The sequence below is a fragment of the Cherax quadricarinatus genome, chromosome 72, assembly GCF_038502225.1.
Source record: "Cherax quadricarinatus isolate ZL_2023a chromosome 72, ASM3850222v1, whole genome shotgun sequence".
Taxonomy (NCBI): Eukaryota; Metazoa; Arthropoda; class Malacostraca; order Decapoda; family Parastacidae; genus Cherax; species Cherax quadricarinatus.
Window position 1 is genome coordinate 5,846,348 of NC_091363.1, and position 25,000 is coordinate 5,871,347.

General features: G+C 41.5%; 1 protein-coding gene across 1 annotated transcript in view; it reads left to right on the forward strand.

The window, feature by feature from the left end:
• Window positions 1-2,043: 2,043 nt before the first annotated feature.
• Window positions 2,044-25,000, forward strand: part of LOC128701362 (uncharacterized) — a 60,359-nt gene continuing 37,402 nt past the window's right edge. Inside the window, exon 1 of the mRNA XM_070100338.1 lies at window positions 2,044-2,083. The gene's annotated coding sequence lies outside the window, so the exon portion shown is untranslated. The remainder of the gene's footprint in view (window positions 2,084-25,000) is intronic.

A 25,000-nucleotide genomic window follows, 5' to 3' on the forward strand; every position in this document is an offset into this window, starting at 1 on the left:
ATCATATGAACCTTGTTAGAATGAACATCAACATAGCTCTGGTGTTGTAATTATAAATACTGAAGTTGGTAAGCACGGTATAAGAGTGTGACAATCATCTCGCTACACCCAACGCCACCGACTAAAATAATTTCTGCAGAGGTACACTCGTCATTTTCTTATCTTCCATCTCAGCTCTCCTCTCTTCCCTCCTCCTCCTCCTCTTCCGCCTCCTCCTCATCCTTTTATTTCTTGTTCTGGATCCAGATGGCGTCCTGTTCGCAATAGTGAGGAAGAGAGACGTTTTAGAACAAGCTTTGAGACAACGTTTATCTCGGTGTAGAACTTTATGAAGTCATCAATTTGTACAGAGCGAAACGTTGTCCCAGTAAAAGCTGTGCAAGGTGTATCTAAAAAGCCTGAGCTTGCTACCATCTGCAGCTCATAAGACTGCCATCCCCACGAGCCCATTTGAGGCGGGGTAGATGGCAGACCAGAGGCCTAGCTTCTCCCTACGAGCCCCGTGAGGGCGGGGAATGTGGCTAGGCCTGGGGACACTTGGTCCCAAAGATGAGGAGGTACTTGTACCTCCTCCCATGGGAGACTTAAGTCTCGAGACACTCCCCAGATAGGGAGCCAAGGCCGGGTCACCACTACTTGGAAAAGACCCGGGCCGGGAGAATACCGGCGAATAAAAAAAAAAAAAAAAAAAAAAGGTGTATCTTTGTCTTATGTTCTAGAAAGGTGTTGGTGTGTTAGTCAACTTGCCGACACAACGCTAGCCAGGTGTTGACGGAAGACAAGAATGTGGCAGTCTGTAACTAAGCTCCACCTTGTTGCTGTTATACTTGAACTTGTATGTGTGTGTGTACTCACCTATTTGTACTCACCTATTTGTGGTTGCAGGGGTCGAGTCATAGCTCCTGGCCCCGCCTCTTCCCTGATTGCTACTAGGTCCTCTCTCTCCCTGCTCCATGAGCTTTATCATACCTCGCCTTAAAACTATGTATGGTTCCCGCCTCCACTACTTCACTTTCTAGACTATTCCACGACTTGACTACTCTATGACTGAAGAAATACTTCCTAACATCTCTTTGATTCATCTGAGTCTTGTGTGTGTGTGTGTGTGTGTGTGTCTGTGTGTGTACTTAGTTGTACTTACCTGTTTGTGGTTGCAGGGGTCGATTCATAGCTTCTGGCCCCGCCTCTTCGCTGGTCGTTACTAGGTCCACTCTCTCTCGCTGCTCCATGAGCTTTATCATACCTCATCTTAAAGCTAAGTATGAATCCTGCCTCTACTACATCACTCTCCAGACTGTGTGTTTGTGCGGATGGACGAGTGTTGTGTGTGACTTCCTGGAGTTGAGTTACAGCTCCAGAGTGGTGCCGCTCAACCTTCAGTAGACTACAATATCTGATACTTGTGTTATGTTCACCAGAAGTAATTTCTATATTTAATAATATTTACAAGTGCGAAAGCATTACAATTGGCTTATAAAAATATTGAATGAAGGGCCTGGCTTGTTTAGGTCCTCATAATAAATTAACTGCCTAGGCGGCAAAATGAAAAATGAAGTCCACTACTCTTGGATATTTTATAAGGAATGATCATATCTCCCCTGAGTATTTTACAAGTCTTGATCATATCTCCCCTATGTATTTTACAAGTCTTGATCATATCTCCCCTGTGTATTTTGCAAGTCTTGATCATATCTCCCCTGTGTATTTTACAAGTCTTGATCATATCTCCCCTATGTATTTTACAAGTCTTGATCATATCTCCCCTGTGTATTTTACAACTCTTGATCATATCTCCCCTGTGTATTTTACAACTCTTGATCATATCTCCCCTGAGTATTTTACAAGTCTTGATCATATCTCCCTTGAGTATTTTACAAGTCTTGATAATATCTCCCCTGTGTATTTTACAAGTCTTGATCATATCTCCCATGAATATTTTACAACTCGATCATATCTTCCCTGAGGATTTTACAAGACTTGATCAAATTTCATTTGAGTAATTTGTACGTCGTGTTCATGTCTCCCATGATTCTTCTGTTTCAGACATGTGAAGGTCACTTAGTCTCCTGGGCCCAATCTGATGGTATGTATGTTAACTTTTTCCAGCTGTATGCTTCATGGAGGAAGGCTTGATGCTGGCGCTACAGACTCGAGAACTGGTCATGTGTCATGTGTTCAAAGTGTTTAAATTTAAATTTGTTTAGTGTTGAACGTCTGAATGACGTTTCCTGGCAGTGTTTTGTTTCTTAAGAAGAACAAGCCTCCTTAATGGAGGCACCTTGATGTCGGTGAAGGGCTTTTGATCCAAGGAACTAGGGCTACCCCTCCCTCTCCTCGGATCAAACGTGATTGCCTCATTCTCCGGGGATTGTATAACTCCTACAGGTATAGCTCTCCTTCGTGAATATAATAATAATCGTAGCTTCGTCTTGTGTATGAGTTGGGGATAGTATCGTATAGTAAAGGAGAGAGAAGCGTAAGGTTTGGGGCTGCACTATGAATAACTCCTGACACTGGCACTCAGAGGGGTGTGGGGTGCCAGCAGTGACAGCCTGCTCCCTCCTGCTACTCTTGTGGCTTACACCTGTGACTCCCCGCTTGCTACACACACCGTGTGAGAGAGAGGAAGATACAATTTACTGCACACGTACCCGTATACCTAATTTCCGCATTATAAGAACGGTGGCAATAAATTCATATAAAAACCCTTCATTTTATTTATAAGAATGGTGAAAAAATATCACAGTGAAAATAGAAAATAAAACGTGAGCACTTTCATGTGCTCACACATATTTTCCTCACACATGTTGTTTTTAAAGTCTAATAAATAATCTTAGCTATAAGGCTACGACTGTGAGTGAATACTGGAACTGTCAGAGAGGATTTTTATGACGTGTGAGATGAAGATATGTGTGTAAGCACATGAAAGAGCTCGGGATTTATTTCCTAGTTTCACTATGGTATTTTTTTCATAATTGCAGTCACGCGTCTTGTGATTTCTTCCTAATAAGAATAATATAATGCGTGTAGGTGCTTATTGAAGCGGCACTCTGGACCAAACGCCTTTTAATAAAGTCTTTACATGATATATTATGTATATATATTTTTTCATTATACCACATCACAAGGCTGTCCCAGTTCATCCTCAAAATAAGTTAGTGCTTACCAAAAATTAGTCGGTGGGTGAAGTTGTCTCGTTAATTTCCATAACACTGGATCAGTGCACTCCAAGCTTGCTGTCTGAGGTGCATAATGTAATTTTGATTATATATGGTCTGTTATTTAAGAACGTCAGTCAAGTTGTCAGGCAGGAACGACCTCATGAATCTTCGCTGAGACGCATTAACGAGATTATGCAGGTTAAGGTGGCTCCTAACAATATCGGCTATAATTGATTCTGTACACAAATATCCCGGTCTGGAGTTTTGAGACTCTCTGACCGCGGGTTCAAACCCTACCCGTGGTATGGTTTGTTTGCAATCGTGTCATTACGATTTCGTGAGTCATCCCGCACATAGGCGAGAAAAGCTTACGACAACGTTTCGGTCCGATTTGGGCCATTAACAAATTGACTCTGATTTTATAAACGGTTCAAGTCGGACCGAAACGTCGTCGTAAGCTCCTTTCTTCTATGTGCGGGTTATTTGTGTATTGTTCCAGTCACGGTATTGTGTCTTTTGTTCTTTCTAATTGATTCTAATAATCTGTCTACTGTTGCCGTCGGGTTTATGTACGGTATATTAATTTTGAGTTTAGTCAAATTCACTTTAAAATATAAAGGTTTAAAGTCACAAAAAACGTGAATGTGAGCTCTGAAGTTAGTCTGACCTCGAAAACTTGGGATAATATACTTGGTATGTACAGTACAATAATCACCGAAATTAATTTATTCAAGAAACGGACCACTGCCGACAAATTCCCACCTGCTGTTGGATACTTTTATTGCAGATAGATATCTAGACCACCATAGGACAGTGGAGAAGAATTCTTCCTCCGTAAGCCGTGCGTGTAATAAGAGATGACTAGAATACCGAGAGCAAGGGGCTAGTAACCCCTTCTCTTGTATAAATTAGTAAATGTATAAAGAAAACCTTTTCGTTTTTTTTTTAGGTTACCCAACCTCGGTGGGAGACGGCCAGTGCGTTAAAAAAAAGATATCTAGTTGGATATTGTCTGTGGTGCGTGAGTAGTATCATAATGAAGTGAAGACTAGTCTTGTGATCCGGGAGAGCTCAATGGATGCCTGATTTCGCCAGTGGCGAATTCATGTAACAGACTACTGATGAGAGACGAAGATTTTTGTTTATCATGTCTTCAGAAACTTCTACTGAAAATGGTACATAACACTATTAGCAAGTAACAGATGACTTGTGTAGTACATTTAATACCTCTAAAAACAATGCAGGTATCAGGTAAATCCAGAACAAACAAAGCTGCATGTATTTGTCTTCTGTCTATGTATTCTGAGGAAAGCTTATGACGTTTCAGTACGACTTAGACCATTTTTACAGTCACACTAACGCAAAAGAGGGAGGGAGCCAGTATACATGATCCCCAGACCGTGGAGCTTATCTGGAGTTTATCTGGAGAGAGTTCCGGGGGTCAACGCCCCCGCGGCCCGGTCTGTGACCAAGGCCTCCTTAGGTCAGTGTCCCAGGATGCGACCCACACCAGTCGACTAACACCCAGGTACCCATTTTACTGATGGGGAACATAGACAACAGGTGGAAAGAAACACGTCCAATGTTTCTACTCTGGCTGGGAATCGAACCCAGGCCCTCACCGTGTGAAGCGAGAGCGTTAACCACCAGGCCACCAGAGCTGAACTCTTCTCCAGGCTGAGGGACTGACCACCTCAAATACTATTTCTCTATGGTTGATGGACTGATTACATCATATTCATTTCACTACTACACCTGCTGCCTCTGTATTTGACTGAAGAAGCCCACTATGTAGGTGAAACGTTTTAACAATAAAGATACCCAAGTGTTGCACATGTGTCTTAATCATCAGAATCAAGTGATATTGTCTTCAATAATGCTTTACTCATTCTCTGATCCTGCGTAAGCTGGTTTTTTTTTCTACTCAACTTCCTCATATTTCTCCTGACAAATCTTTCCATACCCTGATGCACTATTTTATGGCACTGTCGTGTAGTTCTTAGTCTTAAGCATTCCTACTTATGCAATTCACATGTGTACACACCTATTTGTGGTTGCAGAGGTTCATTCGTACTTCCTGGTCCTGTCTCTTCGCTTCTTGCTACTAGGTCCATTCTCCCCCTGCTCTAAGAGCTCTGTCATACCTCTTCTTAGAGCTATGTATGGATCCTGCCTCCATCACATCACTCTCCAGATTGTTCCACTTCCTAACAACTCTTAAGCTGAAGAAATACTTCCTAACATCCCTGTGACTCATTTAAGTTTTCAACTACCAGCTGTGACCCCTTGTTGCTGTGTCCTATCTCTGAAACATCCTGTCCCTGTCCACTTTGTCAATTCCTCTAAGTATTTGTACGTCATTATCATGTCCCACCTATCCCTTCTGTCCACCAATGTCGTCAGGTTGAGTTCCCGTACCCTCTCCTCGTAGGACATACCCTTTAGCACTCTAAATTTCTTGACATGCCTGACCAGGTGTGGATTCCTAACTGATGCTACATACTCTAATATGGACCTGATGTACACGGTGTACAGAGTCTTGAACGATTCCTTACTAAGGTGTCGAAACACTATTCTTAGGTTTGCCAGGCACCCACATGCTGCATCAGTTATATGGTTGATGTGCTCCTCGGGAGATGTGCTCGGTATTATACTCACTCCAAGATCCTTTAACTTGAGTGAAGTTTGCAATCTTTGGCCACCCTAGCCTGTACTGTCTCTGTGGTCTTCTTTGACCTTCCCCAATCTTCATGACTTTGCACTTGATGGGGTTAAACTCCAGGAGCCAGTTGTTGGACCTGGCTTGCAGTCTGTCCATATCCTTTTGTAGTTCTACCTGATCCTCATCCACTTGAATTCTCCGCACTAGCTTCACGTCGTCTGCAAACAGGGACAACTTTGAATCTATCCTTTCCGTCATATCATTCGTTCTGATCTTCCCCTTATTTCTGTTGCCCTTAGGTAAGAACCTCTCCTCCGCCTCTTTGCATTTTGTAGTCACGTATTATATCATTTCATTCACAGTTTTTCCCACCATTTTACTTTCCCATTGTACCTTATGCAGGAAATTTCTCATACCTGTGTAGTCCCCTCTTTTATAGTTTGGCTTTACAAATCATACTCATGCTGCTTCCCTCTCTATTTTTAGCTTTACAATGTATTCGAAGCTCAGGACCATATGATCATTAGCTCCGAGGGGCCTTTCATATGTGATTTTCCCCAATGTCTGAGCTACTCATGGTGAATATAAGGTCCAGCCTTGCTGGTCCAATCTCTTCTCTCTCCCTCTGGTAGTGTCCTTAGCATGTTGATGCATGAGTTTTTCCAGTACCACCTCCATCATCTTGACCCACCACAATTCTGGTCCCCCATGTAGCTCCAGGTGTACTCACCTAGTTGTACTCACCTAGTTGAGGTTGCGGGGGTCGAGTCCGAGCTCCTGGCCCCGCCTCTTCACTGATCGCTACTAGGTCACTCTCCCTGAGCCGTGAGCTTTATCATACCTCTGCTTAAAGCTATGTATGGATCCTGCCTCCACTACATCGCTTCCCAAACTATTCCACTTACTGACTACTCTGTGGCTGAAGAAATACTTTCTAACATCCCTGTGATTCATCTGTGTCTTCAACTTCCAACTGTGTCCCCTTGATACTGTGTCCAATCTCTGGAACATCCTGTCTTTGTCCACCTTGTCAATTCCTCTCAGTATTTTGTATGTCGTTATCATGTCCCCCCTATCTCTCCTGTCCTCCAGTGTCGTCAGGTTGATTTCCCTTAACCTCTCCTCGTAGGACATACCTCTTAGCTCTGGGACTAGTCTTGTTGCAAACCTTTGCACTTTCTCTAGTTTCTTCACGTGCTTGGCTAGGTGTGGGTTCCAAACTGGTGCCGCATACTCCAATATGGGCCTAACGTACACGGTGTACAGGGTCCTGAAGGTGTGTGTGTGTGTGTAGCGAGAGGTTATGTGGGAGAGTGATGTAGGTTGTGACCAAGGTCGGGATGATAGGAAGGCTGGAGGCCGCTGCCAGTGTGATAGAGTAAAAGCTGCCTTGGCACTGTGTACTGGGAGGTGCTCCGGGGGATAAATACCACCACAATATTTGTTCTAGTTTGGTTGTTCTCTGTCCTGTACTCGTTTCTTTGATAAACCATTTGACAGGCCAGTGCGGCCCTGCTACTATGTTAAAAAAAAAACTATTCTCCTTTAACCTCCTAGCAGCATTTATGATAACTTTTTTGTACCCTGTCCTTATTTGAAGTCTTATCTAATTTGTATATGTTTACAGCCTTTAATTGCTTTATGTCTCTAATTCTCTTTAGCAAATATTCTGTATGCTTTATCTGCGTAAATGTTATTATTGGAGACCTCTTATCCTTCTCGTCTCTCTCTCATCTCTATTTTGTGTCGTTCTTCGATTCTTCATATCCTGGATATTATTTCATGTGTACTCATCTCTGTGTAGTTGGAGGAGTCGAGTCACAGCTCCTGTGTGTGTGGGTGTGGTACTAATGTTTACTACTCTTGTGTTCTGTGTTGTGCTTGTATATTTCAACACGAGGTGGGTATGTCAACATCAAGCTCATTCTGCGGTGTGTATAAGAAGATAGAGCAAGCTTTAAAGCGCTCAAGTGCGTATGTGGGTCAAGGAGAGAGGGAGGGAGAGAGAGAGAGAGAGAGAGAGAGAGAGAGAGAGAGAGAGAGAGAGAGAGAGAGAGAGAGAGAGAGAGAGAGAGAGAGAGAGAGAGAGAGAGAGAGAGAGAGAGAGAGAGAGAGAGAGAGGGGGGGGGGAGTGAGATAGAGAGGGGGTGTTGCCAACAACGTTCAACCCACCATTATCTCTCTCACCAACCTATACTCAGGATTAGCACACAAAAGCTGTGCACTGCGAGTTAGGAATTCTAACTACGCAGTAAGGGGCTAGACATCCTAGCTACGCAGTATGGGGCTAGAAATTCTAGCTACGCACTATGGGACTAGGAATCGTAGCCACAGTACGGGGCTAGATAGCTACGCAGTACGGGGCTAGGAATCCTAGCCACACAGTACGGGGCTAGATATCCTAGCTATGCAGTACGGGGCTAGGAATCCTAGCCACACAGTTCGGGGCTAGATATCGTAGCTACGCAGTACGGGGCTAGGAATCCTAACCACACAGTTCGGGGCTAGATATCGTAGCTACGCAGTACGGGGCTAGGAATCCTAGCCACACAGTTCGGGGCTAGATATCGTAGCTACGCAGTACGGGGCTAGGAATCCTAGCCACACAGTTCGGGGCTAGATATCGTAGCTACGCAGTACGGGGCTAGGAATCCTAGCCACACAGTTCGGGGCTAGATATCGTAGCTACGCAGTACGGGGCTAGGAATCCTAGCCACACAGTTCGGGGCTAGATATCGTAGCTACGCAGTACGGGGCTAGGAATCCTAGCCACACAGTTCGGGGCTAGATATCGTAGCTACGCAGTACAGGGCTAGGAATCCTAGCCACACAGTTCGGGGCTAGATATCGTAGCTACGCAGTTTCCTGTTGAAGATTCGTCTAGTTTCCTGTTGGAGATTCGTCTAGTTTCCTGTTGAAGATTCGTCTAGTTTCCTGTTGAAGATTCGTCTAGTTTCATGTTGAAGATTCGTCTAGTTTCCTGTTGAAGATTCGTCTAGTTTCCTGTTGAAGATTCGTCTAGTTTCCTGTTGAAGATTCGTCTAGTTTCCTGTTGAAGATTCGTCTAGTTTCCTGTTGAAGATTCGTCTAGTTTCCTGTTGAAGATTCGTCTAGTTTCCTGTTGAAGATTCGTCTAGTTTCCTGTTGGAGATTCGTCTAGTTTCCTGTTGAAGATTCGTCTAGTTTCCTGTTGGAGATTCGTCTAGTTTCCTGTTGAAGATTCGTCTAGTTTCCTGTTGGAGATTCGTCTAGTTTCCTGTTGAAGATTCGTCTAGTTTCCTGTTGGAGATTCGTCTAGTTTCCTGTTGAAGATTCGTCTAGTTTCCTGTTGAAGATTCGTCTAGTTTCCTGTTAAGATTCGTCTAGTTTCATGTTGGAGATTCGTCTAGTTTCATGTTGGAGATTCGTCTAGTTTCCTGTTGGAGATTCGTCTAGTTTCCTGTTGAAGATTCGTCTAGTTTCCTGTTGGAGATTCGTCTAGTTTCCTGTTGAAGATTCGTCTAGTTTCCTGTTGGAGATTCGTCTAGTTTCCTGTTGAAGATTCGTCTAGTTTCCTGTTGAAGATTCGTCTAGTTTCCTGTTGGAGATTCGTCTAGTTTCCTGTTGAAGATTCGTCTAGTTTCCTGTTGAAGATTCGTCTAGTTTCCTGTTGAAGATTCGTCTAGTTTCCTGTTGGAGATTCGTCTAGTTTCCTGTTGAAGATTCGTCTAGTTTCCTGTTGAAGATTCGTCTAGTTTCCTGTTGAAGATTCGTCTAGTTTCCTGTTGAAGATTCGTCTAGTTTCCTGTTGGAGATTCGTCTAGTTTCCTGTTGAAGATTCGTCTAGTTTCCTGTTGAAGATTCGTCTAGTTTCCTGTTGGAGATTCGTCTAGTTTCCTGTTGAAGATTCGTCTAGTTTCCTGTTGGAGATTCGTCTAGCCCCGTTGGAGACTTTCATCTTCACACAGTTCACGAGTAACTCGGACTCTGGAGAGGAAACTTGGGACGACGTTTGGGTCCACGATGAATCATTATCACATTACACCAATGGTCCACAAAAGAGCGAAACGTCCTCTAAAATTTCCTTCCTAAACTGTCGATTTCTTTATTAATTGCATATGTTTGTTATGTATATTTTTTTTTCTTTGTCGGAAATAAATCATGAGCCATAAAGTAGTTAAATAATCAGCGTTGATCAGCTTTGTTGTTGTTGTGTTACAACGGTAGCTTCCTCCTTTAACAGTAGCCTGTAATACCTGTCCCGTTGATCAGCTTTGTTGTTGTTACAACGGTAGCTTCCTCCTTTAACAGTAGCCTGTAATACCTGTCCCGTTGATCAGCTTTGTTGCTGTTACAACGGTAGCTTTCTCCGTTAACAGTAGCCTGTAATACCTGTCCCATTAACAGTAGCATATTACACCTGTCCCGTTAAGAGGCCAGAAACGCGTACACAATGCCTTTTGACGTAGTTTAAAATGCAGGGCCGGGAGTTGAGACTCGACCCTCCCCCCGGAAACACGAAAAGCTGTGTATACACACAAAAAAAATATCGGAGGACAGGAGGGTCATAGAAGACATGATAACGGCATACAAAATACTGCGTGGAATAGATAAGGTGGACAGAGACAGGATGTTCCAGAGATGGGACACAGAAACAAGGGGTCACAATTGGAATTTGAAGACTCAGAGGAGTCAAAGGGATGTTGGGAAGTATTTCTTCAGCCACAGAGTTGTTACGAAGTGGAAAAGTCTGGCGAGTGATGTAGTGGAGGCAGGAACCATACGTAGTTTTAAGACGAGATATGATAAAGCTCAGGGAGAGGGAGGACCCAGTAGCGGTCAGTGAAGAGGCGGGGCCAGGAGCTGAGTCTCGACCCCTGGAACCACAAATAGGTGAGTACACAGCGAGTGTACTGACCCTTGATGTAGGTCGTACCCTGGCTGAGAGTTGTTGACATTCTCCACCCCACAACACCAGTCTCCCTCTCGGATTATTTTCTTCTTCCTGAGGTTTTGTTTTACTCACATTTTCTTCACAATAGTGTCCTGTGTTATTTAGTATCATATACTGTAACGTGATTGTTTAGTTTGAGTATAAATGCTAGTTTAACCAGTGATTGTTTAGTTTAGGTATAAATGCTAGTTTAACCAGTGATTGTTTAGTTTGAGTATAAATGCTAGTTTAACCAGTGATTGTTTAGTTTAGGTATAAATGCTAGTTTAACCAGTGATTGTTTAGTTTAGGTATAAATGCTAGTTTAACCAGTGATTGTTTAGTTTAGGTATAAATGCTAGTTTAACCGTGATTGTTTAGTTTGAGTATAAATGCTAGTTTAACCAGTGATTGTTTAGTTTGAGTATAAATGCTAGTTTAACCAGTGATTGTTTAGTTTAAGTATAAATGCTAGTTTAACCAGTGATTGTTTAGTTTGAGTATAAATGCTAGTTTAACCAGTGATTGTTTAGTTTAAGTATAAATGCTAGTTTAACCAGTGATTGTTTAGTTTGAGTATAAATGCTAGTTTAACCAGTGATTGTTTAGTTTAGGTATGAATGCTAGTTTAACCAGTGATTGTTTAGTTTGAGTATAAATGCTAGTTTAACCAGTGATTGTTTAGTTTAGGTATAAATGCTAGTTTAACCAGTGATTGTTTAGTTTGAGTATAAATGCTAGTTTAACCAGTGATTGTTTAGTTTAGGTATAAATGCTAGTTTAACCAGTGATTGTTTAGTTTGAGTATAAATGCTAGTTTAACCAGTGATTGTTTAGTTTGAGTATAAATGCTAGTTTAACCAGTGATTGTTTAGTTTAGGTATAAATGCTAGTTTAACCAGTGATTGTTTAGTTTAGGTATGAATGCTAGTTTAACCAGTGATTGTTTAGTTTGAGTATAAATGCTAGTTTAACCAGTGATTGTTTAGTTTAGGTATAAATGCTAGTTTAACCAGTGATTGTTTAGTTTAAGTATAAATGCTAGTTTAACCAGTGATTGTTTAGTTTAAGTATAAATGCTAGTTTAACCAGTGATTGTTTAGTTTAGGTATAAATGCTAGTTTAACCAGTGATTGTTTAGTTTAGGTATAAATGCTAGTTTAACCAGTGATTGTTTAGTTTGAGTATAAATGCTAGTTTAACCAGTGATTGTTTAGTTTGAGTATAAATGCTAGTTTAACCAGTGATTGTTTAGTTTAAGTATAAATGCTAGTTTAACCAGTGATTGTTTAGTTTGAGTATAAATGCTAGTTTAACCAGTGATTGTTTAGTTTAAGTATAAATGCTAGTTTAACCAGTGATTGTTTAGTTTGAGTATAAATGCTAGTTTAACCAGTGATTGTTTAGTTTAGGTATAAATGCTAGTTTAACCAGTGATTGTTTAGTTTGAGTATAAATGCTAGTTTAACCAGTGATTGTTTAGTTTAGGTATAAATGCTAGTTTAACCAGTGATTGTTTAGTTTGAGTATTAATACTGGTTTAACCAGTGATTGTTTAGTTTAGGTATAAATGCTAGTTTAACCAGTGATTGTTTAGTTTAAGTATAAATGCTAGTTTAACCAGTGATTGTTTAGTTTAAGTATAAATGCTAGTTTAACCAGTGATTGTTTAGTTTAAGTATAAATACTGGTTTAACCAGTGATTGTTTAGTTTGAGTATAAATGCTAGTTTAACCAGTGATTGTTTAGTTTGAATATAAATACTGGTTTAACCAATGATTGTTTAGTTTGAGTATAAATGCTAGTTTAACCAGTGATTGTTTAGTTTGAGTATAAATGCTAGTTTAACCAGTGATTGTTTAGTTTAAGTATAAATGCTAGTTTAACCAGTGATTGTTTAGTTTAAGTATAAATGCTAGTTTAACCAGTGATTGTTTAGTTTGAGTATAAATGCTAGTTTAACCAGTGATTGTTTAGTTTGAGTATAAATACTGGTTTAACCAGTGATTGTTTAGTTTGAGTATAAATACTGGTTTAACCAGTGATTGTTTAGTTTAAGTATAAATGCTAGTTTAACCAGTGATTGTTTAGTTTAAGTATAAATGCTAGTTTAACCAGTGATTGTTTAGTTTGAGTATAAATACTGGTTTAACCAGTGATTGTTTAGTTTAAGTATAAATGCTAGTTTAACCAGTGATTGTTTAGTTTGAGTATAAATACTGGTTTAACCAGTGATTGTTTAGTTTAAGTATAAATGCTAGTTTAACCAGTGATTGTTTAGTTTAAGTATAAATACTGGTTTAACCAGTGATTGTTTAGTTTGAGTATAAATGCTAGTTTAACCAGTGATTGTTTAGTTTGAGTATAAATGCTAGTTTAACCAGTGATTGTTTAGTTTGAGTATAAATGCTAGTTTAACCAGTGATTGTTTAGTTTGAGTATAAATGCTAGTTTAACCAGTGATTGTTTAGTTTGAGTATAAATGCTAGTTTAACCAGTGATTGTTTAGTTTAAGTATAAATGCTAGTTTAACCAGTGATTGTTTAGTTTGAGTATAAATGCTAGTTTAACCAGTGATTGTTTAGTTTGAGTATAAATGCTAGTTTAACCAGTGATTGTTTAGTTTAGGTATAAATGCTAGTTTAACCAGTGATTGTTTAGTTTGAGTATAAATGCTAGTTTAACCAGTGATTGTTTAGTTTAGGTATAAATGCTAGTTTAACCAGTGATTGTTTAGTTTGAGTATAAATACTGGTTTAACCAGTGATTGTTTAGTTTGAGTATAAGAACATAAGAACATAAGAACGAAGGAACACTGCAGAAGGCCTACTGGCCCATGCGAGGCAGGTCCAAGTCTCCTACCGGCTTAAGCCAATGCACCCAACCTAGTCAGGTCAGGTCACATTGACTTAAGGGAGGAACACGGCAACCGACCTGGTAGCACAAGCTATCAGGTCTAACTCACACCCACCCACATCCACTCATGTATTTATCCAACCTATTTTTAAAGCTACACAACGTTCTGGCCTCTATAACGGTACTTGGGAGTTTGTTCCACTCATCCACAACTCTATTACCAAACCAGTACTTTCCTATATCCTTCCTGAATCTGAATTTTTCCAACTTAAAACCATTGCTGCGAGTCCTGTCTAGGCTAGATATTTTCAGCACACTATTTACATCCCCTTTATTTATTCCTGTCTTCCATTTATACACCTCAATCATATCCCCCCTAATTCTACGTCTTTCTAGAGAGTGCAGATTCAGGGCCCTTAGTCTATCCTCATAGGGAAGGTTTCTGATACATGGGATCAACTTTGTCATCCTCCTTTGTACATTTTCCAGAGAATTTATATCCATTCTGTAATAAGGTGACCAAAACTGTGCAGCATAATCTAAATGAGGCCTAACCAAGGATGTATAGAGTTGAAGAACAACCTGAGGACTCCTATTATTTATGCTTCTTGATATGAAGCCAAGGATTCTATTAGCTTTATTGCGAACACTTATGCACTGTTGTCTTGGTTTCAGATTACTGCTAACCAGAACTCCTAAATCTTTTTCGCAATCCGTAATATTAAGATCTACATTATTTAGTTTATATGTGGCATGGTTATTGTCCTGTCCAACATTTAGAACTTTGCATTTGTCTATATTAAACTGCATCTGCCACTTCTCCGACCACTGCATCAGTCTATTCAAATCTTCCTGGAGTGCTCGAATGTCCTCGTCAGAATGAATTCGACGGCCTATTTTGGTGTCATCGGCAAATTTGCCGATGTCGCTCTTTATGCCCTCATCTATGTCGTTTATGTAGATTGTGAACAGCAGGGGGCCCAACACTGACCCCTGTGGAACACCGCTCGTGACACTTCCCCACTCTGATTTCTCCCCATTTATGCAAACTCTCTGCTGCCTATTTGTCAACCATGCCTCTATCCAGGAAAAAATTTCTCCTCCTATTCCATGTGCTTTAATTTTCCTCAATAGTCTCTGATGTGGGACCCTGTCAAAAGCCTTACTGAAGTCCATATACACAATATCATATTCATTACCATGATCTACCTCCTCAAATACCTTAGTGAAAAAAGTTAATAAATTCGTAAGGCAGGAACGCCCCTTTGTAAAACCATGCTGAGATTCGTTGATTAATTTATGCTTTTCAATGTGGCTACGAACTGCCTCGGCAATTATTGATTCCATAAATTTTCCCACTATGGAGGTTAGGCTTATTGGTCTATAGTTCGAAGCTAAGGACCTGTCACCTGTTTTGAAAATAGGTATCACATTTGCCATTTTCCACTTATCTGGCACCATGCCAGTTTGTAGTGATATGTTGAAAAGATTAGCCAAAGGTGTGCTAAGCTCCTCTTTACATTCCTTTAGAACCCTTGCATACAGTTCATCAGGGCCTGGGGATTTGTTAGGTTTTAATTTATCTATTTGCCTAAGGACCATGTCACTTGTGACCCTAATAGTGCACAGTTTATTATCGTCCTGTTCTACATAATTTATCATTACTGGAATATCGCTGGTATCCTCCTGTGTAAAAACTGAGAGGAAGTATGTGTTAAAAATTCTACACATTTCCTTATCACTGTCAGTGAGCTGACCCGAGGAACTTTTGAGTGGGCCTATCTTGTCCCTGATCTTACTTCTGTATACCTGAAAGAATCCTTTTGGGTTAGTCTTCGATTCTCTTGCAACTTTAACCTCATAATCTCTTTTTGCTTTTCCAATTCCCTTTTTTATTTCTCTCTTTAACTGAATATATCGATTTCTCAATTGCCCCTCTCCTCTTTTGATTTGCCTATATATGCCTCTCTTTTGACCAATCAGATATTTTAATCTATTGTTCATCCATTTAGGATCATTTTTGTTTGATCTGATTTCCCTATTTGGAACATAATTTGACTGAGCAGCTAGAACTATGCCCTGGAAAGCATCATATCGGCAACCATCACCACCTACCTGACCCTTAGTCAGGTCATTCCAGTTCAGCCCACCTAAGTAATTTTTCAGTCCTATGAAATCAGCCAAGCGAAAGTCAGGGACGGAGACTTGATTGCCATTATTAGGGGAATTCCATGATATATTAAAACTGAGTGATTTGTGATCACTTTCCCCAAGCTCATCATTAACCTCAAGATTATTAATTAGTGTTTCCCTACTGGCAAGAACCAAGTCAAGGAGGTTATTTCCCCTAGTTGGCTCTGTCACAAACTGTTTTAAAAAACAATCCTGGATCGTATCAAGAAAGTCACCTGACTCTAAATTTCCTGTCAAATTGCTCCAGTCAATCTGTCTATAGTTGAAATCTCCCATTAGCACAACATTTTCGTATGTAGATGCCTTACGAATTTCGTCCCATAGAAGTTTACTGCACTCCCTATCAAGATTTGGGGCCCTGTAAATCACACCCAAAATTAGTTTTTCTCGGCCCTCGAGAAGCTGTAACCAAACAGATTCAGTGGCTGACGCTTCTAATTTAATATCTTGTCTAACACAACAATTTAAATTGTCTCTGACATACATCGCTACTCCACCACCTCTCCTGTTGACCCTGTCAGTGTGGAATAATTTATAGCCTTGTATGTGGCATTCAGAGGGCATCTCTCTATCTTTCAGATTGAGCCAGGTCTCTGTTATAGCAATAATATCTATGTTTCCTGCACTTGCAATTAATCTTAGCTCATCTATCTTATTTCTTACACTCCTGCTATTAGTATAGTAAACCTTAAGGGAGCTAGTCCGTTGCTGCCCTCTGCTGTCCCCCTTTGTTTGCTGACCGGATCTATTGTCTTTATTTATAACTTCATGCTGAATGCCTTTTATACATTTACTGTTTCCAACCCAAGTGTTGCACCCTGCTTGTTTCCCACACACACCCATACCTCTATCTTCCATCAGTTTAAAATCATAGGCATTTCACCAATGGCCTTCTCAATCGAGTCTGCAAGTGCTACCACCCCAGCCCCAGAGAGATGTACCCCATCCCTTGCATACATATCATGTTTGCCATAAAAGTTGTTCCAGTTGTCAATGAATGGGATTGCAAGTTCCTTGCAGTAACCAGTGATTGTTTAGTTTAAGTATAAATGCTAGTTTAACCAGTGATTGTTTAGTTTGAGTATAAATGCTAGTTTAACCAGTGATTGTTTAGTTTAAGTATAAATGCTAGTTTAACCAGTGATTGTTTAGTTTAAGTATAAATGCTAGTTTAACCAGTGATTGTTTAGTTTAAGTATAAATGCTAGTTTAACCAGTGATTGTTTAGTTTGAGTATTAATACTGGTTTAACCAGTGATTGTTTAGTTTAAGTATAAATGCTAGTTTAACCAGTGATTGTTTAGTTTAAGTATAAATACTGGTTTAACCAGTGATTGTTTAGTTTGAGTATAAATGCTAGTTTAACCAGTGATTGTTTAGTTTAAGTATAAATGCTAGTTTAACCAGTGATTGTTTAGTTTAAGTATAAATGCTAGTTTAACCAGTGATTGTTTAGTTTAAGTATAAATGCTAGTTTAACCAGTGATTGTTTAGTTTGAGTATAAATGCTAGTTTAACCAGTGATTGTTTAGTTTAAGTATAAATGCTAGTTTAACCAGTGATTGTTTAGTTTAAGTATAAATGCTAGTTTAACCAGTGATTGTTTAGTTTAAGTATAAATGCTAGTTTAACCAGTGATTGTTTAGTTTGAGTATAAATGCTAGTTTAACCAGTGATTGTTTAGTTTCAGTATAAATGCTAGTTTAACCAGTGATTGTTTAGTTTAAGTATAAATGCTAGTTTAACCAGTGATTGTTTAGTTTAAGTATAAATGCTAGTTTAACCAGTGATTGTTTAGTTTGAGTATAAATGCTAGTTTAACCAGTGATTGTTTAGTTTAAGTATAAATGCTAGTTTAACCAGTGATTGTTTAGTTTGAGTATAAATGCTAGTTTAACCAGTGATTGTTTAGTTTAAGTATAAATGCTAGTTTAACCAGTGATTGTTTAGTTTAAGTATAAATGCTAGTTTAACCAGTGATTGTTTAGTTTAAGTATAAATGCTAGTTTAACCAGTGATTGTTTAGTTTGTAACAACAGCTAAGATTTATTGCTTGAAGTATATAATTTGGCATAATTTTCCCATAAAATACCATTGTAGCAGCAGTTCCATTAAAAGTGTTTATGTACGTGTTGTACCTATAAAAAATTAAAGTATTGTCATTTTTTATTTTTATTCAGTGATGTATGACAATGGTGGGTTTAGCGCTTAGTTTTGATTTTAATAATAATAATAATAATAAAAATAATTAGTAGTGCGAGGCAGTGGTTGGTTAAATTAAGGCAGGGGGTTTATTTAATTTGAGACATTTTTATAAATGAGGTTTTGGTTGCTTACATAGGAAGCTTGTTATGACAGTAAGTCTTTGCCTGTGAAAATAAATAAGTGGTTGTGAAAAAAAACTGATTGTAAATAACTACGTTTGGTTAGGTAAATAAGCCGTTGATTGTGGGAACAATCTTTTGCAAAATTGACCTAGTTACTAAAGTTATAGGTATATTACACAAATGTGGAGAGTCATTCTAAAAAACATACTTTTACAGAAAGCCGTTTTTGTTGTGACGAGCCGTTGGTTATAATGAACCAGCATTTTATTGTGTTACCTGGAGTTTACCTGGAGAGAGTTTCGGGGGTCAACGCCCCCGCGGCCCGGTCTGTGACCAGGCCTCCTGGTGGATCAGCGCCTGATCAACCAGGCTGTTGCTGCTGGCTGCACGCAAACCAACGTACGAGCCACAGCCCGGCTGATCAGGAACTGACTTTAGGTGCTTGTCCAGTGCCAGCTTGAAGACTGCCAGGGGTCTGTTGGTAATCCCCCTTATGTGTGCTGGGAGGCAGTTGAACAGTTAAGAGAGTTTTACTAACCCACTTTTTCTTAGTTCGTTAATTTGCCAGTTAAAGTCTTTCAACTCGTCGTTAAGGCTACATGTTATCTGTTTACCACAAGTTAAGAATCCTCTAATCCCTATTTTAGGGATTAAAGCAAATTCTCAATGTATATACACCTAGAGGCGTCCACCTCTCAGTGTACATATCCTGAGCCACTTTTAGCAGTGTGAGCTTTGACAAGGCAGAGATGACGGACTGTATGTCGTGTTAATGAAGCGTCGTTTACAACAGAAAACAAGACTGATTCTTGTTAATAATAACTACAGTAGTTATGCAGGGATTCTGAGGGTATATATACTGAGGTAAGAGGCTGAGAGAAGGACTGAAAGCATATTTGTTGAGGTAAGAGGCTGAAAAGACTGAGGGAATATATGCTGAGGTGAGAGGCTGAGAGAAGCAGGAGAAGAGGTAAAAAGTAGTGAGCTCAAGGAAATATGCTAAAGGAGGAGGAATAAAAGAAAACAGACTGGGAATTATTTACCCAAGAAGGTTAATGTTCCGAGATACCTATGAAGGTCAAGCTTGTTTCTACTGGGGTGTTCAGTCCGCTACCTGGGAGTGGTAATGTATGAGAATCTCACCTTCAAGCATCACAACAGTACCACTGTCACATCTGTCAGGAAAATAATAGGATGGATAATGAGAACATTGGAGACAAGATATACCAAGCCAGTGATGATCCTTTTTAAATCGCTTGTTCTCTCTAGGCTGGAATACTGCTGTACATTAACATCTCCATTCAAAGCAGGTGAAATCGCAGATCTAGAGAGTGTACAGAGAACCTTTACTGCACGTGTAAGTTCCATCAAACACCTTAACTACTGAGAACGCTTAGAAGCTCTTGACTTGTACTCACTGGAGCGCAGGCGAGAGAGATACATTTTAATCTACACCTGGAAGATTCTGGAGGGACTGGTCCCTAATCTGCACACAGAAATCACTCCCTACGAAAGCAAAATACTTGGCAGGCGATGCAACATACCCCCAGTGAAAAGTAAGGGCGCCATTAGTACACTAAGAGAAAACACAATAAGTGTCCGGGGCCCAAGACTGTTCATCAGCCTCCCACCAACCATAAGAATTACCAGTAGATCCCCGGTTGTCTTCAAGATGGAGCTGGACAAATACTTAGTACCGGATCCGCCGCCCTGTGGTTCGTATGTTGGACTACGTGCGGCCAACAGTAACAGCCTAGTTGATCAGACCCGATCAACCGGGAGGCTTGGTCATGGACTGGGCCGCGGGGGCGTTGATCCCCGGAATGCACTCCAGGTAGGTAGACCCCAGGATTCACCCACAACAATCATCTAACATTTAAGGACTTATTTACTACTAGGTGAAGAGGGCAGTAAGTGCAAGGAGACTTGCCCATACCTCTCACCAGGTCCCAAAATAAAGCTCGGGCACCTATGGTTAAGCTGAGCTCTCTGCCACAGGTTAGCGGGGTTTGGAAGATGGTGTGTAGATAGTATTTGTAAGGTGCAGGCCATTAGAGAAAGGGGAAGAGAGAGAGAGAGAGAGAGAGAGAGAGAGAGAGAGAGAGAGAGAGAGAGAGAGAGAGTGGTGTACGTGAAAGTACATGTGAGGAAGACAAAAGTGTTTACAGGTGGTTGCCCTCCCACTGACACACCTGACTTGTAGCAAGTGTCACACACACACACACACACACACACACACACACACACACACACACACACACACACACACACACACACACACACACACACACACACACACACCTCCAAGTTACTTTCACCACTTTACAACCTTCTTCATCAATCATCATGTCTTTTCGTTTCCTCCTATTCTTTTACCTTGTATCACCCAGCCACGAGACTCCCATGCAGCACCTCCCTGACTAACCAGGCTGTGGAGCCTACGTGGGGCTGCAGGGTGCAAGCACCAATATCCTGACTGATCACCCAGAATACCTGGTCAGTGAGAGCCGTGATCGCCAGAATAAATTCAGAGTTACGTTAGTTATCCCGACTCTCTAATTCTCCTTCAGGATGAAGGAGTCAGAACGTTTTGCTCTATATAGACCTTTATTATGTTTGTTAAAAGGACACATGTGCAACTAATGCGACCTTTTAATTATAACGGCTTTATCAAGCCGTTATAAAGCTCCTGGAGAGCAAAACGTTGCCACAGTAGAAATGTCGCATTAATTGCACTTGTGTCCTTTTACCTAACATATTGTCGGTAATTGCACCAACATTATTACAACATTATTATAACAAGACAGAGCTCTACACAAAGCTTTTCTGCGGCTTTTCATCCGTTTTGTCTAGCTGAATGTTACTTTCTCCCAGACTTTGTTGTCTGAACCTTAATTAACATCATCCCGTTCTGGCACCACCAGAAAGTACTGGTAAGGCAGATTTCGACGTTTTCTAAGTACATTAGATCATGTATAAGTAAGTTTACTTAGGCACAGGTACACATAAGTACAATTACTATACTTAGTGTAAAATACCTAGGATAACCCAAAAAGTCAAAGTGATTTATTTCCATTGGGCTCCTTGATGTTTCTTAATTTGCTTATCTGTGGTTTAATATACGTGTTTAAAGGTATTTAACTGCGAAATTGCAGACCTGTAGAATGTACAGAGAACCTTCACTGCACATATAAGTTCAATCAAACACTTAAATTACTGGGAATGTTTGAGGTCTCTTGACCTGGAATTCCCTGGAGCGAAGGTGAGAAAGATACTTCATAATTTACACCTGGAACATCCTAGATATATTGGTCTCAAATCTGCACACAGACTTCACTCCCTACGAAAGCAAGAGACTCGGCAGACTGTGCCGCCAAGTAACCCCAGTAAAAAACAGAGGTGCCATGAGTACTGTGAGTAGGCGAAATGTTTGTAAAATAAAGTTAGCCCATTATTATGCATGTCTTACTCATCTACATCCACGCACATTTAAGCATCCCAGTTTTATAAAGTTTTTCTTCTTCTCTTTTTTAGTAAATGTCTACAGGAGAAGGGGTTACTAGCCCATTGCTCCCGGCATTTTAGTCGCCTCATACGACACGCATGGCTTACGGAGGAAAGATTCTTTTCCACTTCCACTCAGTATTGTATATCATTGATGTAAGAATATAGCTAGAATCAGCGAGATAGTTGCCGCTGGATACACACAAACTGGTGCTACACCTTTGGAGAACATATTGCACAAAGGTGAGGCGAAAAACGTCTGTGTGCAACGTGGTTCTTGGTCTGTCATAACTGTTAATTTCGTTGCATTTCAGACCAGGGCTACACAAGAGATGTTATCGCAGAAAAATATTTTACCTGTGGACCAGGCCGTCTGATCAGTCAAACTGTTGGTGCTGGCTGCGTCCACGTCAGTATCACAGCCTGGATGCTCAACCACAAATCAAGTTACCTCTGGAAGAGAGTCAGAGATTTATAAACAGAGATAAATATATACATAGAGTGCTTAACGATTCGCAAACAGGCGAAATTATATACAAACATTGTCTCTCAGTCCACAGCAGGATTCGAACCTGCAAACTTGGCATCAGAGTACACAGTACTTTATCTACACACCTGGAATCTGGCTGTGTGGATTAAGTATTGTGTACTCTGATGCCCAGTTTGCAGGTTCGAATCCTGCTTTGGACTGAGATAATGTTTATGTATACATAGTTTTTTTTATTCAGGGGGAGCACTGTACCCGTAAGGGGGTGATCATAGCGCCTGGGGAATGGGAAGTAATAAGGGCTGGATCCAAAGAGGAGGGTAGCTCAAATTCCTTGGATCAAGGACCATCCTAGAAGAATGAGAGAGAGAGAGAGCGAAGAAATAAGAAAGAAAGCAATACTTGATCGGTTGGTAGCGCACTCAGCTCACACATTGAGTGTCCGTGGCTCGATGTCCGGTACGGGTGGAAACGTTGGGTGTGCGTCCTTACACCTGCTGTCCCTGTTCACCTAGCAGCAAGTAAGATAAGATAAGATTTCGTTCGGATTTTTAACCCCGGAGGGTTAGCCACCAAGGATAACCCAAGAAAGTCAGTGCGTCATCGAGGACTATCTAACTTATTTCCATTGTGGTCCTCAATCTTGTCCCCCAGGATGCGACCCACACCAGCCGACTAACACCCAGGTACCTATTTGCTGCTAGGTGAACAGGACAACAGGTGTAAGGAAACGCGTCGAAATGTTTCTACTCGCAGGGAATCGAACCCTGACCCTCCGTGTGTGAAGCGGGAGCTTTAGCCACCAGGCCACCAGGCCACCGGGCCTGTACCCGGGTGTTAGCCGACTGTTATGGGTCGCATCCTGAGGTAGGATAACAGCGCTTAGCCTGTGAAATTGACTTGTGTAAAAAAAACAAAAAAAAAAGGTGGACAGTGATATTGGAGTGTGGTGACCAGGTCGTGTACACAGAAATGTCTGCAACACGACCTTCAGACAGACAATAGTGGTTGTCCTTGTCACCCGCCTATACTTTTCTTCCCCGAAATGTATATCAGTATTATTTTCACTTTTCGCCATAGGTGAATATCAGGTAGGCACAAATGCAGTATAATGTGATCCTTTATTGACTACTTTTCGCCCACATAGTGGACTTTATCAAGTCACAAACAGATCTGCCTGAGTAAAGAGTATATGAGTATATATAGTGTGGAGAGTCAGGTGAAGAATACTGGGCAGGTTGGATCTGAGACGGACCTGCACGGGACGGGCGAGAATGTTGGGTAGGGACTGATTGCCTCAAGCTCCTCTATTTCCACCATTCTTCTTTGTATCGGACTGATAAAGCCACTGTGTGGCGAAACGTTTCCGCAATAAAGATTCCAAAATGCTAAACAGGTGTCTCATTCTTCAACAATTTAGGAGGCTAACACAAGACTTCCTTGGGTTATCCTGGCACAATACCGTGACTGGCAAAATATACAAATTATACCCACATAGGAGAGAGGAGCTTACTACGACCAGGCACCTAGTTGTAGGTTGTAGACTAGGCACCTGGCTGCAGGTTGTAGACTAGGCACCTAGCTGCAGGTTGTATGTCAGGCACCTAGCTGCAAGCTGTATGCGAGGCACCTAGCTGCAAGTTGTATGTCAGGCACCTAGCTGCAAGCTGTATGCGAGGCACCTAGCTGCAAGTTGTATGCCAGGTACCTAGCTGCAAGTTGTATATCAGGCACCTAGCTGCAAGTTGTATGTCAGGCACCTAACTGCAAGTTCTATGCCAGGCACCAAGCTGCAGATTGTAGACCAGACACCTAGCTGCAGGCTGTTGACCAGGCACCTAGCTGCAGGTTGTAGACCAGGCACCTAACTGCAGATTGTAGGATCAGGCACCTAGCTGCAGGTTGTATGTCAAGTACCTAACTGCAGGTTGTAGGATCAGGCACTAGCTGCAGATTGTATGCCGGGCACCTAGCTGCAGGTTGTTTGCCGGGCACCTAGCTGCAGGTTGTATGCCAGGCACCTAGCTGCAGGTTGTATGCTGGGCACCTAGCTGCAGGTTGTATGCCAGGCACCTAGCTGCAGGTTGTATGCCAGGCACCTAGCTGCAGGTTGTAGCACCTAGCAGGTTGTATGCCAGGCACCTAGCTGCAGGTTGTATGCCAGGCACCTAGCTGCAGGTTGTATGCCAGGCATCTAGCTGCAGGTTGTATGCCAGGCACCTAGCTGCAGGTTGTATGCTGGGCACCTAGCTGCAGGTTGTATGACAGGCACCTAGCTGCATGTTGTATGCCAGGCACCTAGCTGCAGGTTGTATGCCGGGCACCTAGCTGCAGGTTGTATGCCAGGCACCTAGCTGCAGGTTGTATGCCAGGCACCTAGCTGCAGGTTGTATGCCAGGCACCTAGCTGCAGGTTGTATGCCGGGCACCTAGCTGCATGCCGGGCACATCTAGCTGCAGGTTGTATGCCAGGCACCTAGCTGCAGGTTGTATGCCGGGCACCTAGCTGCAGGTTGTATGACAGGCACCTAGCTGCATGTTGTATGCCAGGCACCTAGCTGCAGGTTGTATGCCGGGCACCTAGCTGCAGGTTGTATGCCAGGCACCTAGCTACAGGTTGTATGCCAGGCACCTAGCTGCAGGTTGTATGAAGGGCACCTAGCTGCAGGTTATATGCCAGGCACCTAGCTGCAGGTTGTATGCCGGGCACCTAGCTGCAGGTTGTATGCCAGGCACCTAGCTGCAGGTTGTATGCCAGGCACCTAGCTGCAGGTTGTATGCCAGACACCTAGCTGCAGGTTGTATGCCAGGCACCTAGCTGCAGGTTGTATGCCAGGCACCTAGCTGCAGGTTGTATGCCAGGCACCTAGCTGCAGGTTGTATGCCAGGCACCTAGCTG